Source organism: Cherax quadricarinatus, chromosome 1 (genome assembly GCF_038502225.1).
Source record: "Cherax quadricarinatus isolate ZL_2023a chromosome 1, ASM3850222v1, whole genome shotgun sequence".
Classification (NCBI taxonomy): Eukaryota; Metazoa; Arthropoda; class Malacostraca; order Decapoda; family Parastacidae; genus Cherax; species Cherax quadricarinatus.
In genome coordinates, this window is record NC_091292.1 from 13,176,032 (window position 1) to 13,185,148 (window position 9,117).

The 9,117-nt window shown below is 34.7% G+C and overlaps 1 protein-coding gene across 1 annotated transcript in view; it reads left to right on the forward strand.

Moving 5' to 3' along the window:
- LOC128687253 (uncharacterized) overlaps positions 1-7,954 on the forward strand; it is a gene marked incomplete at its 5' end in the record, with an annotated part of 54,406 nt that extends 46,452 nt beyond the window's left edge. Inside the window, 2 exon segments of the mRNA XM_070094810.1 lie at positions 5,774-5,797; positions 6,996-7,954.
- Between the last annotated feature and the right edge of the window lie 1,163 nt (positions 7,955-9,117).

Here is a 9,117-nt window from a genome sequence, read left to right on the forward strand (position 1 = left end):
CTATTAACCCTTTGAGTGGCTGTCATATAGATTACATTATTTTGGCTAGTGTTCCTTACATAGATCTATATTTTAAGCACAACTCTCGCATAAGCTGAGTGGTAAATTTTGGCCTACATGCTAGAGAATGGGTCTTTATGGTGAGTGTACGTTATACAGGTGGACCCCTGGTTTTTGTCTGATCTGGATATCGTACAATTCGGATTACGACCACTTTTTTTTTTTTTTGGCGAATTTTTACCCCGGGTTTCGTACATCCACTCGTAAATCATCTGTTTCAGACATGTCCGCCTGGGCCGCTCATACGTTTCTGATACTAATACTAATAATAATCACTCTTGGGCACATTAAATGTCTTGTTTTAGGTTAATATAGACATTTTCATTAATCTATTTATGATATTTTCTTCAAAATTATTTAAGAAACACGTTACATATCATATAAACATGCAATGTTTATGTGCTATGGAGGTATGCTAGCCAGGCAGAGGGAAAACATTGTTTTCTCTGGTCCAACGTTAGAGAAAACGTGTATGAATCTACATTGGCCCAGTCACCGCCCTTAATACATAACTCTCTTGTTTACAATTCTCGACATGAATTATTCATTACTTCTCTCTTTGTTTATGATGGCATATAAAGGTAGGTGTTAGAAACGATTAAACTCTTTGAACATGGTATGTTGATGGTAATAATATGGCTCTGGGCCGCATTAAATAGGTACATAAGTGTAGGTATGTAGCCCAGGCGGACTACATAGTACCTACATCTACTGGCTACCTACACCTGACTTCCTACAAATAAGTACTACTCACCTCACCCTACATTAAGACTACAAATATTTTAAGGTAAGTAATGAATGTTCTGTGTATGTATTTTACTCTTTATTGTGTTTTTTAATGCTTGGTTTTGTTACTAACTAAATACTAGAAGTTAGTGTAAACTTTACAACCCTATGCCTGTTGTGGAATCTATTGTGGCTTTGGGGAAATCCATGGGATTGGATGTGAGTGGCCAGGATGTTGAAGAGTTGGTGGATGACCACAGGGAAGAGCTAATCACTGAAGAGCTGCAACACTATAGTTCTTCTCTATAAAATGTATTTTTTGTTATTTTTGGGTGTCTGGAACGGATTAATTGGATTATGTTAATTCCTATGGGAAATATTGCTTCAGTTTTCGTCCATTTCAGATTTCAACCGACCTTCTGGAACAGATTAAGAACAATAACTGGGGGTCCCCTGTATAAAAAAAAATCCTTGAAGTGTTTTCTTAGATGGTTTTATTGGCTGTTTCTTGGTATCATTTAATAGAAGACATACTGCTGAATGAAATGATTTTGGTTGGTTTCAGGAATGAAAATACATGTAGTTTGAAATTGGGACTCATAGTAGCAGAAATATTTGAATTTTGCCAGTTTTCCTGAGGAGGGGTAAGGTTTCCCTACACTCCTTGGTCTGTTTTATGGGTATTTAATAGGTCTGATTCAGTTGTTGGGACTGTAAACCATGACTTAATTGTTCCTGGTTATATTTTATTAACCGAGAAATATGGTAAATCTTCAGTTGTTTGTGGAAGGCAAGTGTGATACAGGAGAGACCTGGGAACATGGTTAATGAACAAAGGAAATTATGTTATAGTGCCTGGAATGTCTGTATTATTTTGGACTTTTAAAATTGGAATTTTTGTAATTGTGTAAAACTGTGCACTTTTAGGGTAGTTATAATTGAATAGGCAGTTTCTTGTGCTCAATCAGTAGAACTGAATGCATACTAGCAGAATAGCTAAGAATTTGGTTGAATGGAGCCATGGAATTAGCTTGAAATAGGACTCGGTGGGCAAAATTGCTATTGTGCAAGTTGAGCCCAATTTGCAAATTTTGTGCCTGCATAATTCTGTAAGTTTTACATCCAATTTTGTAATTTTGGTGTCATTACCTTCAGAAAAAGATTCTCTTCCATATCAGATTTTTTTTTTTTTTTTTTTTTTTTTGGTGGATACTAAGAGCACTATTAATTTTGGGGGTCTGGACAGTAAGGACCAGGAACCTAGAAATATTCAAACATATTACTTAATGCATGCAACCCATTCTTCAGTATGCGTTACCTGTCTGGAACTCTCATCTAGTAAAACAAAGTTGAACTCTGTATAGGGAAGTGCATTATGACTGGTGTTGTAGTACAGCAGAATGAATTACGAAAAAGAATGTTAAACCTCATGACATTAGAAGGAAAAAAAAGGGGGGGGTGTAATGATGTACAAAAAGTGGTAAAGCACAAGGGCCAAATGAAAATGTAATCCATATTGGGGTCCAAAAATAGACATAAATAGATAACAAATTTCAGACACTTAAATTACCCTTATACTCCAGGTACATTAGGGTGTTTGTGGAACTTTGGTTATTGTGTATGTTTTCATCCATCTGTTTCTATTTTAGGGTTTAAAGTATTCTTGAATACAAGTGAATTGCAACCTTAATGACACACACATGCAGTTTGACTAAACTTAATAAGACCGGATTGTTCCTTAGCTTGCCCCCATTCTTCTTTGCATATAATCTTTATAAATTTTGATATAGTTTTCATTTGATGAGTAGGTTCTGCCTTATTCATCTAGGAAATCTATCCTTAATTATTTTCTTCAGTTTATGCCTTGGCCACTTATGTATTACTTTATCTTTACTCACTTTCACTAGGTCTTTCTTAATGGTTGCTTTTATAGTCCTAATTGTTTTTATATCCTTTTTTTTCTTTTTGGTAACAGTACAGTGTATTCTTCCCCATTGCTTTGCTAACACTACACTGTGCCTCTGTCACTACCACACTCCCTTCTTATTGCCTCTGTTGCACTACATATTCAACTACATACTACTGTTATCACTACTACAATTATATTACTACCTCCTCTTGTTCTACTACTCGTGGCATTGCCCTCCTTTCACATGCTCTCACACTAACTCACTCACTGGCTCCCTTCCCTTCGCATTAAGTGTGATTAATTAATGGTCGTAGTTGGATAGACACATCGTCATATGTGTCATTCTCCCATGTGTGGGTTATTTGTTACTTTTCTGTCCTTTCCACTTGCTCCTTTATAATAGAAAAGTGTATTGCAAATTTATTATTCTTCCTCTTTAGCCCCTTTCAGTTTTTATGCATTTTTTAACAGCCCAAAATATTAATTGCTCTTAATAGTTACTCGCCCCCACTTCTATAACTTGTGGTAATTTGTAATGATTATTTTGTTCTTTGCTTATGTTTACCATGATGGCCATTTCTTTCTATTTTTAATTTTGCTGCATGGCTCATGATTAATTACTTTGTCTTGTTTCATTGCATTCTGATCCTTTATTTTGTGCTGAAATACTGAAACTTCTATGAACCTTAGGTTTTGAGGGCTGCGTTACAATGAGTGGTAGTTGTAATTTGGTATCTACAAATGTGTGTCATGTTAACCATTTCTTTGACAAACACTATCTGTTTCATTGACAGTTGATAACCTTGAAACCCACAAATGGAGATAACCTGCACACTAATGCTTTCATGACAGTAATAAAACAATTGTTTATTGATACTTTGTAGTGAATTGCTAAACTGGTGAATTGGTGTGGTGTTGGTGTGCATGCAGTTAGTGGTGGCAGATTGCACTTTGCAGACAGTGTTCAACCAGAAATTTAAAATGCTTATTTTCTATTATTTATAACATCCTGTTTGCATAAGTTATAGGAAATTGGATTTATTATAGCTCTCCCAGCATGTGAAAGTCACCATATAAGTGTTCCTCTAGAATCTAATACCAGAGGCGTCATCAGACCTATCTCATGGTAATGATCTAACAAAAAAAGTCACAGTACTGTGACTGGAACAATACACAAATAACAGTATGACTTTGTAAGTGGTCCAAGTCTGACCGAAACATCATTGTAAGCTCCTCTCTTCTATGTGCGGGTCATTTGTTTAATGATCTAGGTTGGAGAAGACAGGTACAATTGAATGTCCCCTCATTTCTGAGAAAAACCAAGCATCTAATATGTAATGCTTAGAAATATTTTGGTTTTTAGACTACCCTGCACTCGGAAGGAGGGGGTGTTAATGTTGCAGTTTTATAACTGTAGTGTAAGCGCACCTCAGGCAAGGCAGTGATGGAGTGAATGATGTTTAAAGTTTTTCTTTTTTGGGCCACCCTGCCTTGGTGGGAAATGGCTGATGTGTCAATAAAATCAAATATTTATCCTGACATATTTTTCTTTCCTATATGAAAATAATGAAAATATAGTCGGACTTGAGTCCTGGAAATGGGAAGTACAATGCCTGCACTTTAAAGGAGGGGTTTGGGATATTGGCAGTTTGGAGGGATATGTTGTGTATCTTTATACGTATATGCTTCTAAACTGTTGTATTCTGAGCACCTCTGCAAAAGCAGTGATAATGTGTGAAAGTGTTGAATGATGATGAAAGTATTTTCTTTTTGGGGATTTTCTTTCTTTTTTGGGTCACCCTGCCTCGGTGGGAGACGGCCGACTTGTTGAAAAAAAAAAAACTTCTTTCCTTTAGAAAGGGATGGCAAATATTGTTTTTGTGAATTGTCAGTGAGAATATTCCTTGGTGATCTTATCCTCATAACAAGAGAGTTTCTTAATTATTAAATTCATTTTTAATTGGAAATGTAATGTATGGAGAGTAAAAATCTTGTTACATTACTGACAATGTAGCATGTGTATCTCAGTAGTTAATTTTCAGTAATAGAATTTTACTTCCTGTTTTGCAAATTGATTACGAGTTTTTGTGAGAGCTCTAGAGCAATACTCACATGCTGCTAGCCTATTTAACTGTTGTATGATAAGTTTTTTGCTTAAGTTAAGGATGGTGATTGTGTGTGGTAAGTATTGATTTTTTTCCCTCAGTCCATAGATGGTAAGGTTCTCTTAATTTGAACTTGACATAAAATTATTGACAAAAGAGTTTTCTGCCCAGTCTGATAATTTCATGTAATCTTAGGCAAAAAAAAAAAAAAAAAAAAAATACACGTCTAGCTTTTTTTTTTTACACTGGTAACCAAGCAACCATCTCAGGAAACAATAACTTATTGGTACTAACATAAAGGCATCAAAGTATTTTGCAATTAAAGCAGCCTTTATTTTTATTACCATGGCTGTTTACCACCAAAGTAGTTACCCAAGACAGGAAATGTATAGGATAAACTATCATTTAGGATAAAATTATTATTAGTGTATCAGTTTGAAAGCAATTAAAAAAAACAGGCATGCCTTCAGTGTGTAAAGGTTGATATGAAGACAGAAAATCTATAGATTTGGTCAACCTTTCAGTCTTCATGTTGCCTTAGGTAAATTACAATAGTTTTATTTATGGCAAAGATATTTGATAGTGTTGTTATTCATGATACAATCTAAAGGAAGTAATGCGGTTGGAAATATGTAGTTTCTGAAAGACTGTAGATGATCCAAGAGTTGAGTAATATGCTGTATTATAACAAGTAATGTTAGGTCATTTCTATTGTCTTGTGATAGTGCATTGCTTTAGACACCACACCATTGTTTATACAATTCGTGAAAAAAACTTATGTTCTGTAAAACAGCAATTTCATAATTTGGTGTACTGTTTTTCTTCATTTGTGGGAATTAAATTTGCTTGTCATAAGGTACAGAGTAAAAATTACCTATTTCTGCTTCTATAGTAATATAAAAATCTTGGGTGTTTAACCCCATTTTTTGTGATCAATTAGATGAACATTAGGCTTTTCATTTTTTTCTTCCAGGAAGTTAGTAATCAACAGTGACAGGTTAGTGGCACTAGCGACTTTCTATTGTCGTTTTGTATTGAAATTCTTTTTTGAAACAACATTAGGCATTTAAAAAACAAAAGCAATCTCAACTTTAAATTCTCTTATCAGTCAGAATCAGTTAATATAATACTAAATTATTCTAATTTCAGATTTTTTCCTTGCACCTAAATTTATCATTAATTTAACAGTGAGTTATGCCCAGTTTGCTTTGAGGTTTGCTCCTTTAATTGATATCTTGGTTTATAAAGTTGAATATAAAGTAAAAATGTTCCTGTTCTTGTAGTTTTGCAATCATATTAACTGTACACTCATGTTAAAATAAATTTGTCTAAAATTGTTTTTAAATTTATGAAAGAAGTTAGAAATTTATATTGTGTGAAGGTCACTTTAGATTATATTCTTTGCATGAGCCTGCTATAATACAGTTTTCACTACTTCTGTAACCCTAGTGGGTTTAGCACTTCTTTTTGATTATAATAATCCATACTTCTGTAATTGTCAGATTATAAATAACAAAAAGGCACAATACCGTGACTGGAACGATACACAAATAACCCGCACATAAAAGAGAGAGAAGCTACGACGACGTTTCGGTCCGACTTGGACCATTGACAAAGTCACTGGTCCAAGTCGGACCGAAACGTCGTCGTAGCTTCTCTCTTTTATGTGCGGGTTATTTGTGTGTCAGATTATGCATTACAAAATTAGACATTTCAGTCATAATAGAAGTTTCATGAAGCACTGACATTATAAATGAAATGCTTAGGTTATTGATGCTTGTATATGCGAGGTCATTTGTTTCATGTAACTGAACAGTGGTATCTATTCCTTAGTCTTTTATAATCATTTTATTACTATAAAAAATATAGTACTATATATATATAAATGAACCTCATGTTGCTCTTGCACAATACTGTGTAGTAAAATGAATACTGTTACATTAAATTCTTGGTGTTTCTTAACCTTTTTATTGGAAATAATTTTTTTTATTGTAAATCATAATCTAAATTTCCTTCGAGTTGATTCATATGAATTAAAAATCCAAATATCTAATAAAGTTTTTGATTGTGTAAGAAAGTTTTTCTACAGTAACTACCATTTTTATTACTAAGTTTAGGAGTGAGTTGCAAACCTAAGTTGGAGTGGCATGGGTAGTGAAGGGCAGTCTGTGATAGTAACAATTCATATATTGCAGGTGGAGCCCGGCTGGTTGGCGGGTGAGGGTGATGGTGGCCAGGCTGGGTAAGACGTAGTTATCACTCACTCAACACCACTCATAGGCTGATACTCCTCACAATCCATAACTTAAAATCATGCAATCACTAGTTGGTTTCTTGGGACACCATTTTATTGTACTATTTTAGTGTTTCCTAATTCTGTATAGACTTGAAGTGAAATTGATTTGGTGTTTGGATGTAGGTCTTGCAATCATAGTATAACGTATAGCATTTACATTTTTTATGTGTACTACCAAAATAATTCCTTGAAGTTATGTAAAAAAAAATTCTCTAATTTTTTAGGCATTAATGTGCACCAAATGCAGACAACTTGTATTTTATATTTCGTACTTTATCCTCAGCTTTCTTTTTATATACACTGCATGTTCATTGGGGGCTTTCTTTCAGTAAAGTATATCTGAAGTAGTCTTCAGTGGGCATTATGCAAATGACAGAAATATTCTTTTTTTTTTTTTTTTATTTATTTATTGATTGATATATAATTTTAAATCCTGAAGTTTTCTAGTGTTGATGGCTAGGATTTTGTACCTGTGTTAAATGTGACAGAACATTACCCCAGTGAACAAAACATTAGCTTCTTTGAAGCGTGGCAGAAGGTTGCTCTTACTTTGTTGCAAGAGAACTTGTGTAATGCAACATTGGACTGCTGCAGCCAGTGTTGGTGAGTCTTGGATGATCACAGAAGACCTTGGAACTACTGTACCTGTTTCAGAAGAATATGTACCAGTGTGGATCAAGGCATAGGATTTTCTTGGTTCATCATGGCTGCCTTTTGATGTTCATCTTTTGTTCATCATTGTCACGACTGGTGCTGTAAGTACAATCACTGCACAAATATGTTATTTGTGCATGATTGGCTGTGAATATGTACATTTGTACATACATGATTCTTAAAAATAAATATATTAAAGAGGAATATTGTTTTGGTAATCCTTTTTTATCTGTATTCTTTCAGCCTATAATCAGAACAGATTTTTCAAGTTACATTAAAACATAGAAAGCCTAAAAAAAAAAAATTACTTTGAAGTACACACAAATTGTTTAGCAGTAAATAATTTCACTTTAAGTTGTTTAGCAGTAATTATTTTTTTACTTGAAATTGCCTCCTTACTCGTAATTTTCCAATTGAAGTTGTCAACATAAGTCAGTGTAGGCCATATGTATGCTCAACTCCGTGCAGGATTATCTACCTAGGGAGAAATATTTTACTAATACAGACTTAATTGCATATTAAACCACAACTTCGTGTGAAATTTTTTTTGAACCAGAACTGCAAATCGTGTAATCAGATATTCTCTGAAGGTAGGATAATGTAGTACTGCTGGTGAGGAACTCTTGATCAAAAGATCTGGACTTTGCTACCCCCTTCCTTGGATCAAAGTCAGATACCTCCCAGGTGCAGTATGAACCCTATTGGTTTGGTGCTTTCCCATGATGTAAAATGTACTCTTCCAAAAAACTGCCCTTGTGGGTTTAGTGCGTAAGTTTTTATAATCCTAAAACTACACTCCGACGAACTACTTAAAATTTTGACTACTAATACATCTTTAACAGATATAGGTGCCACCACAGACCTCACTTAGTCTCCCAAGGTACAAGTCGATCCAACCTTTACAGGCACATCCATCACTTGAAACAACTACCGAGAACCCTTCTTTTTCTCGACAGCTGTATATGCGTCTACTCCACTTTTGTTACCCCTCAGGGAAGGTTCCTTGACGCTGGTGAGGGGCTCTTGATCTAGAGAATTAGACCTGTGCTCCGGTTCCCTGATTTGAGCTGTATAGCCCTTGTGGTTTAGTGCTCTTTTTGATTATAATAATGATGAGCCTGAATACCTTCCATATCCCCCCACATACGCTGTATAATCCTACGGGTTTAGTGCTCCCCTGTGATTATAATAATACATTTTTCTTGCTTGTTCTGCACATGACACTTGCTTTCTACTAACCTATTGCATCACCCATGATTTAAATTTGCATTAACCCCTCGCACACTACTACTATATAGAAAGCCCCTTGTTATGCAGAGCAATTCAGGTAAATTAGGTCAATTTTGTTCCAGAATGTGACTATCACC